This window comes from Mauremys reevesii, linkage group 1 (assembly GCF_016161935.1).
Source record: "Mauremys reevesii isolate NIE-2019 linkage group 1, ASM1616193v1, whole genome shotgun sequence".
Taxonomy (NCBI): Eukaryota; Metazoa; Chordata; order Testudines; family Geoemydidae; genus Mauremys; species Mauremys reevesii.
Window position 1 is genome coordinate 146,069,874 of NC_052623.1, and position 9,345 is coordinate 146,079,218.

At 40.1% G+C, this 9,345-nt stretch overlaps 1 non-coding gene across 1 annotated transcript; it reads left to right on the top strand.

The window, feature by feature from the left end:
• Positions 1-2,739: 2,739 nt before the first annotated feature.
• On the top strand, positions 2,740-2,902 carry LOC120396160. Its single transcript, XR_005593027.1, has one exon. It is a non-coding gene; the product is annotated as a U1 spliceosomal RNA (small nuclear RNA).
• The last annotated feature ends 6,443 nt before the right edge of the window (positions 2,903-9,345 follow it).

Genomic DNA, 9,345 nt, shown 5'->3' on the forward strand with positions numbered 1-9,345 from the left:
TGAGCTTAGTTTAACCATGAGAATCTCTTTGGCTTTTAGAGTAGATTTTTAATACTTCTACTATTATCCATGTGTCATATTTGATCAATAGAAAGATGAAGTGGGTGAGCTAATATCTTTTATTGGACCAACTTCTGTTTGTGAGAGAGACAGGCTTTCGATCCACACAGAGCTCTTCTTTAGGTTTGGGAAAGCCGGAAAGGTACTCCAGTATCCCAGCTAAATGCAAGGTGGAACAGACTCTTGAGCATCAGTAGTTAGCATATACTCTAAGGGACCATTCAAGGTAGGACTGACACAACTATAACTACATTGCATATTTGAGCAATTAAATTTACAGCTTAGGTAGTGATTAGCAAATGGATTAAGTGGACTTTTCCGCTGTCAGCTAAGAAGACAGATTTCCACTGAAATCAGTTGAAGTTAGGAACCTAAATACCGTTGAGGATCTGGGCTGAAGGCCCCAGTTCAGAAAATCATTTATGCATATGCTTATGTATAACCCTAATTAGGTCAGAACAGGACTTGTGTAATTTTAAGCATGTGTTTGTGTTTTCCTGAATAGGAATGCTTTCCTGAATCGGAGCCAAAATGATCATGAAAGTGGCAGATTGTATCAAGTTTGTTCTTAATGTTTTATTTTAACTATCCAAAAATAAAACATGACAATGTTTTCTACTTTAGTTTTGTAATGTGTCTTTCCTCCTAGCTTGACCTCCGGCATTCTCCTCATTGTGGTAACAATCACTTCTCAAAGAGTAAGAACATTTTGTTTCCAATGGTGTGTATTTGTGACGTTAAAGGTTTACAAATACTATAACGTCAAGGCGCTCTCGGCCAGAGAGTGACTGATCTGCAAGTTCTGGGAGTCAAATTTCAAACAGCTGCCATAAAATGAGAGATCTCAGAGTTAACTTCTCATATCCTTGATGCCAAGCCTACTTCAGATTGTCATAATAAAGGATAAAGATATTTTTATCATGCCTTTTGTGATGATAAAAAGCACCATCCATATTAAACAAAGAACTGGAGCGAGAAGTGCAGGGGACATGCAATCAAAGGTTAAAATGTTGTAAGCATCTGGAAAATTAGTGAGACTGAGGAGAATAATAAACAGAAAAGAACAAGAGTGACAGTACAGTTCTTGTGTGGTTATATAGCAAGGTGTGTCCATGTGTGGACAATTCTCTTCAAGGGTTGGGCTTTTTATGGTTATTTTTCTTCCCCCTCACTGTTAATAGGTGAGATGGCAGAAGTGCCTTTTTAGAATGGTTTGAATGGGGTGAGGGAGCAGCAGCTCGGCGCTGACCCTGCAATTGCACCTTCACAGATGCTGCTGCAAGATCAAGGCTCTAGGGCCCAGCACCATTGCCAACCCCATATTTTCAAACACAAGTTGGGCCCCCAAAATCATAGAATATCAGGGTTGGCAGGGACCCCAGGAGGTCATCTAATCCAACTGCCTGCTCAAAGCAAGACTGATCCCCCAACTAAATCATCCCAGCCAGGGCTTTGTCAAGCCTGACCTTAAAATAGGGTGACCGGACATGGGTTGGAGGGTAATAGGTGCTTATATAAGAAAAAGCCCCAAAAATCGGGACTGTCCCTCTAAAATTGGGACATCTGGTCACCCTACCTTAAAAACCTCTAAGGAAGGAGATTCTACCACCTCCCTAGGTAACCCATTCCAGTGCTTCACCACCCTCCTTGTGAAAAAGTTTTTCCTAATATCCAACCTAAACCTCTCCCGCTGCAACTTGAGACCACTGCTCCTTGTTCTGTCATGGCTTTAAAATCATGAGGATTTTTTAAAAATAATTTACTTGCCTTCTGCTTTCTGCACCTTTATGGTTCATGCTTTTAGGCTTTTCTACACAGTTATAAGAAGTGGAAACTTACTTTTAAAAAAATGAAAGCTGAGATTCCCTTGTAATCCTATGAATCCAGGGGCTGGGGATTTAGGAAAACAATCAAATTTTGCAGTGAACTCACAAGCATTGGCAATGCTGGAACAGGGAATGGAAGGGCATGCCAAGCATAAGGGCAACATGGAAGAGGCCTCAGATGTGGCTGGCGGTGAGAGGAGGACACAACAGGAGTACTGAGGCTGCTGTCATTGGTATAGTGGAGAGGGCAGGTGGGGTGATGTAAAGGGAGACTAAATCAAAGAATATCATTTGCAAACATCATTACTGTGTTGTTTATCATCTCCAGCAGATCATGACTGGTAAATAAAGACCACAGATCTCTCTGCTCTCTTTCCCCCAAACTGATACATTGCTATTTATCATCTTTACTCTTTTTGTACAGTCTTGTAACTATTTTGGACCCTGATTCTCTTTCTGACCCTACCACTGATTTGCTTTCTGGCCCCAGGAAAGTTATTTAATCTGCTTGTGTCTCTGCATCCCCAATGTAAAAGACACACATTGTTATAAAGCAATTTAAGACTGATGGGTGAAAAGCAGAATATATGCACCATTATACTGCATATTTTGAAAGTCCTTTAAAAATGTTAACTAGCTAATCCTACCACCACCATCACCTCTGTGAACTTGGTGAGTATTATTATCATTATTGTACAGAGGGGGAGATTGAGGCAGAGAAGTTAAGTGAGTTGCTCAAAGCTACAGGGGGGAATCAGTACCAAAGCCAGGATTAGAACTCAGAAGTTTTTAGCTTCTGCTTCTGTGCACTGTCTACTAGGATAAATGCAGTAGGATAGTGAATTAACCTATCATACTTACTTGGCAGGGGAGATACCATGATCACGAAGGTGGCTTTCCCAGGGGGAGGCTCAACCATTGCACTGCAGGTGTGCTGGCCCCTGCCATTTCCCCAAATGCGGGAAACTCGACTGCAAATTTGTGGTAGTGGGGGACTGTGTTCGTGCTTTCCCCTGGCGGAAAAAAAAATAATCTTACTGGCAGTTAAGGCCTTACTAGGCAGAACAATAAAATGATTTGCTGTTTGCTATGTTCAAATCTCCAGCCTGTATAATCTTTGGGTGAGAGGTCATCTAGATCAAGTTTCACAGCCTGTAGAATTGATGTGAGGAGTGGACCTTTGTACAGTTGATTCATAAGAGAAAATATGCAGGATACTCCTGTGCTCTTTTCTCTTTAAGGCACACCTTAATGCAGTTCCAGAGAGGTCAAAGTGCAACCTCATAGGTAGACAAGCTCTACTGTCTCCTTGCATAAACATAGCATCCTTCACTCCTGAGACTCTCAGCTTCTATTAAAATGCCTACTGCTTCAGCACAAAGGCAGTCAGAGGCACCATGTACAGGTGTAGCTCTCAAGTGTCCTTTGTTTTCTGCAAACGATTCTCTTCACCCTTTCTCTGCTGCATGTTGTCCTTTTTTAACTTGCTGACATGTTCTCTGGGAATATTCTGATGCCAGTTACAGTGATAAATGATAAAGCTCTTGGTATGCCAGGGCTGCACCACTCTAGGACAGGAATTTTTCTAGAGTGGCCAGAGCTAATTGAAAACTTTTTCATCGGAGTTCCCAATAGCTGTAAAATGTTATCTGCTATAAAACGCTGGTTTGAAAAGAGCAAAAAGCTTTCCCAAAATGTTGACAAAGTTTTGAGGGGAGGGGGGGAACCTGGTGAGATTTCAAAGGTTTTCAACCAGTTCTAGTGTAGATCACAATTTAACAGTGAGATTATCTTGTGGACATTTTCCCTTGCATTGACTGTTGCGTTCTGCCGTTCATAACTATGTACGGATCTCCTCTTATCTCATACCTGATGGCAGAGCACCCATCTGGCAACTACAGCAGCTGCTCATGTAGAAAAGTAACATTAGGGAAGTAATGTGGGGTTTTTTAGCACCTTTTAATGCAGTTTAGCAACTAGAAACAAGGAGGAGAGCCAGGATCATGTGATCAGCCAGCTCTTCAAGGACCACAATCCTTGAACTACCAGTCTAAGGGCTATGTAGAGAAGTAGGGTAATATTTCTGGGTTTTCACCGAAAATCTTTGAATAGGTGAGTTTCTGAGCCTTTCTGTAGCCCTATCACATACATCCAGGAAAGGATATGAGCTAATTGTTAAATTCAGTTCAACAAGTTCCTCATTAGGGGCAAATTACCTGAGTTTGAAATCTGCTAATTTTCCAATCAGGGTGAGTGTTTGCACTTGTGATTTGGAAATAATTACCACATGGTATACCATCTAAACCTATGTGAAGGTGAATGGGTAAAGGATTAGTTTTCTGAGAATGAGAGAGGGTGTGATCTATGTTCCCCAAGCACTTTGTTGCCATACTTTTAGAGGTCTAGAATGCATAATGTCTGATGTTTATTATGTAGTGAACTTGATTTTGTACTTACTTGTATCTCTTAGTGTTAGTGTGGATAAGTAATGTGGGCCTCAGACTTGGATTTTGTTTGCTACAGGCCACTAATTTTGAATGAAGATAGCTCTATTTCCCCACCCTTGTTAATCTGTTTTCTCCCCACACCCACCCCAAATTACTGGCCCAATCCTGTAATGAGATCTGTTTAGGTGAACCTTATTGTTAGACCAGAGCCTTGGTTTGAAGCCTCTAGATTGCAACAGGACAATTCTTATGGCATTTCTGAAATATGAATATACAAATGCATGGTAACGCTTCTTTTGGATTGCTATCTATGTAGCAGTATTGGATGGTTTAAGGGATTAGCAGAGAACAGGATTTAATCTCTAGATTACTAAATCTACACTACTCCAGAGGGTTCATTGGCCTGTGTAGTACAGGGCAGGTTTTTGACAAAAAGGTGCTAGCTCAACTCATGAGAGGACTAATCATGTTCTTGTTGTGAGCCAGGGGGCTCAGGAAGTGGTGTATGCAGTCTGGTCATGGATGTTACCCACCTGCTGCCATTATCTAAGTCTTCATTCACTATGTTCCCCTTGAGAAACAGCATTTTTTTTTTTAAAGGCAACTGAAAACTGCTTAAAGTAGCTTTAACTTGCAGCTCATTCACTCTGAATGTACTGGATCCTCAGCAGTAATTGGTGCCCAGGTAGGGTTCCTAATCCCTGGGAGGACTTGGGGTGGATCAGTGACTAAGACAGTAAAGAGTCAATTATTTATATGCTGGTCACATTACTATCCTACAGACTAGGCATATATTGGAAGCCGTCTGTGTAGGGATGTGTACTGCTGATCATTCAGGGGTATGTAACTAGTGTAGTGTGGGGGCACTTTCCTATTGAATTAATGTTTCATTTAACCAAGGTGTTCTGAATAGGTCAGATACCTGTTATAGGCTAGGGCCTTGGTCTTTTTTTACTGTATTTCTAAATTAACGTAAACAGAGACTAAATTTCCACTCCATGAAAATGCTATTGCCAATCATACATGTGCATGGCTGTCCAGCAACATTAATGCTGTGTGGGCAGTGGCATTGGATAGGATGTTAGCAGTGGGAGCTGTTCACATTCCTATTTGCGTCATCTGTGAATTCTCTTCTCATGCACGTCTGCTTTAGGGTACTATTAGGTATGGATTATTTTTCTGCTTGGATTCTGGATTGCAGTTCCATTATCCATTCATCTGTTGCACTGTCACTGTGTGTCTGTGCTTTTGTCAATGCCATCAGCAGCTGCTACCTGTGTGCTACATATAATACAGATCTTGCACATTTGATTTGGTTGCGTTGGTTACAGGCAGTTTGCTGAATGTAAGATTCTAAGAGTCATAAGTGAGATTTTATGTCTTGTGGTTCCCCGCCCCCCCCAACATTTAGGTAAACATTTTCTCTTCTTTATGTGGAACATCCGCCCCCGCGAGCCCACCCCCACCAGCTACAGATCACATTGCAATCATGTGTAGACTTGATGGGAGAATTGGGTACAGTTCAGGTCCCTTGTTTTGAGAATTTCTATACTTCAAAGAAGTGGACTGGGTCTGAACTGAGCTATCATCTAATGCCAACTTAGTACTCCATGAGAAATAAATTAGTGCGCTCAGGCCAGTTCTGACTGAACAGGTCTCCATACTAGCAAAACTAAAATTGGCAACTTAAGGCTAAGTTCTTTTCTTTCATTGGTGCAATGCTCTTGAAAGTTGATGGGAATTTTGCCTGTCTGAATGAAGGCAGAATTGGGCCCCTTGTTAATGTATCTGTTATATTGGGTCCTGTCTACTTTCCCATCCTGGATGGAATATTTTTATGAGACTAAGTTTAAAAACAACCACCCACTCTATTTCCCTCTCCTCTTCTTATCTTTGAGCATAATCTATGTATCCCCTTCTACCAGGAACCCCCTTCCTGACCTGCTCTGCCATGGTGCTGCCGCCTCCTCCTCCTCCTCGACTCAGTCTCTCTTTTTAAAAAGTACTTCTTCATGGCTTACAAACTTAAGTTGTCCCTCATTGTGATGGCTTCATTTTAAAACTATCCACAAAGCCCTCAAGCTCTGCAATGTTAATACAAGTACCTGCATTATTTTATTTACCTCTTGCCCTCCCTATCCCGGATTTTTGTTACATCCCCTTCTCGTGTTGTGTCTTCACTTGGCCCTTGATCCTGCAAACCTGTGACTGATTTCAGGGGTAGTATCCACTGTAGTAAATATACTCAAATGAAACTATTTGGGCCCTTAGATTGTAAATAGTTTGAGGCAGAGGCAATAGCTACAATTTTCAAAGGCAATTGTTTGGCTAAATGCCCTATTCAACTTTGAAAATTTCAACCAACCTTTTGTATCCCTCCATAAAGCACTCAGCACAGTTATGGTGATATACAAATGGCAATAAAGCCCTTCATAGTATAAGCCCAAAGCTCACGGGGTGAAATTCACCCCTGGGCAGAAGGTTAGCATGTTGTTCTATGCTTCATGTTCATCCTATTTTGAGAGCATTAGTGGGATTTAGCCCTGATGAATTTCACCCTGAGGCAACTGCCGCTAATCCAGGATACCTACCTGGTTATTATAATTGGCCTGCTACACAGGATTTAAATCAGCACTTGGTTCTGGAAGTTCATATTTTGGTATCTTAAAGATAGTAATGAAGCAGATGTCACCAGCAAGCAGAAAATTACAACTACAGGAGTCTGAATAGTAAATCATTCTACTAAATATCTGTTCTTATAGTCTGAGACTTGATTAAATCTTGAGATGCTTCTCCAGTAGCAAAAACGGATTTTTTCCCCCTGCGGTAGCTTTTCTATTTTTGATTTAGAAAGATTTTGTTGAATTAGGTACAAAACTAGCAAACAAAACATAGACAGACAATAGGCTGATACAGTTGATAATGCTGGATGAAAAGCCTACTCCCTGGCTATATATGAACAATCTAACATATAAATGACAGCATGGAAATATTGTTGGAAACCTTTTCTAGATAATATGCAAACATATCTATAGTCTTCATTTATTTTTAACTGTAAATTGACTATAGCTGCCAGTCTCTTAATAATCTTTATTTTTCAGTCTAAAAAAAATTAAATTTGTTACAAAAAACTGACCAATATATGACGTGTGTGTATACACACACATTATCCACACATTAGTATTCATTAAGCACAAATAGTATAGCAGTGTTATAGCCTAAATTGGTCATGATTTTTATATAATCCTGCTCATTTACACTAAGAATCCCATAACCCCTTGCACTGACTGAAGTAAGTTTTGCCTTGAGCAAATATGGAAGCTGTCAATATCAGGACAGATGAGTGCTTTACCATAGCAACAGAAAGGAAGTTACTCTCACAGGCTACTACTGAAATATCCCAAAGGAAGAGGACAAGATACATGACTGTCCAACCTTGATACAAACAGAGAAGGTTCCTTCATGGATGTGCCTGCAATATTATTATCCAAAAGAAAGATAAAGAAAGGAACCAGGACAAACTGATAGGTTGAATTTTAGTGACTTGTAAAATCATCCTATACATACTACCAGCTAAAATTTATAACTTTGGGAGCACTTTCTGTGTAAGGTGAACGTAACAGTGATGAACGAGATGGCTTCCTGGAGACTAGTATTATATTGAATTGGTTTCCTGTACTATATTATTATTATTGGCTTTTAACAATACACTTGACTGACATTGGTTATTTGATCTCCTGAATATATTTTGTAATAAACCGAAATATAATCAATCCCTTTACCACACAATTTATCAACAAAATACACTTCTAAAGTGATTTTTAAACATATATATGTTGTGGATCTCTCTCTCCAGCCACTGTTGTCTTTTCTTGCAACATCTTCACTGTGAGTGGCTTAACATGGGAGTTGCTGCACTAAAGTTTGACACATTATTTACCAAATCTGGTATAAGAAGATCATCCCTGCTAGAAGAAAAGTGAATGGCATGCTGTTCATTTTTTGCCTATTTTACTAGTTTCAAATTAGCTGTATTCAACATAGAAAGGCACAGAAAAATAGTTGTATAACAATCACACCAAAGTATACAAAAAAACTGCATTTCTTCACACAAAGCACAGTCAACCAGTGGAACTCTTGCCAGAGGATGTTGTGAAGGCCAAGACCATAACAGGGTTCAAAAACTAGATAAATTCATGGAGGATAGGTCCATCAATGGCTATTAGCCAGGATGGGCCGGAATAGTGTCCCTAGCCTCTGTTTGCCAGAAGCTGGGAATGAGTGACAGGGGATGGATCAGTTGGTGATTACCTGTTCTGTCCATTCCCTCTGGGGCACCTGGCACTGGCCACTGTTGGAAGACAGGATACTGGGTTAGATGGACCTTTGATCTGACCCAGTAGGGCCGTTTTTATGCAGCCTTTTTCTTTTTTTCTAGAAGTATCTTTGAGAGCTTACTGCAACTTAGAAAATGCATAATATTTCAGGATCAGCTCCTCAAAGGTGTTTAGGTTCCTAACCCCCTGAACATGCAAAAATTTACACATGTGTAACTGCATGTATGCAGTGACTTGAACAGAACTATTCATTTGAGCAAACTTAAACACTTGCCAAACTCTTCCCAGGATCAGGACTGAGAAAGTTAGGGCTGAAAAAAAATCTACTTCTTCACCTCATTTCAGCTAAAATGACCTCTTACCTACCTTTGCTTCACCATACTTTTGTCAGAGCCTCTGAACACGTTATTTAAATCCATATGTAAATTACTAACGGGCAATGGGCAGCAAGATAATATATGAATCTTCCAAAGAAATGGATAGAATTGGAAATCAGTTTTTCCAGTCCTTAGTGTCACTAATTTACGAATTAAAACAGCCCCAGATTGTAATTCTTCATGAATTATGCAGGTTTGTCAGGTATGGAGGGTCCAATCTGATCTCTTCTTCATCATAAGATGTTGATATAGAAAAACGCATTGATTTTTAAGCAATCTCACATTTGACTGGATAATC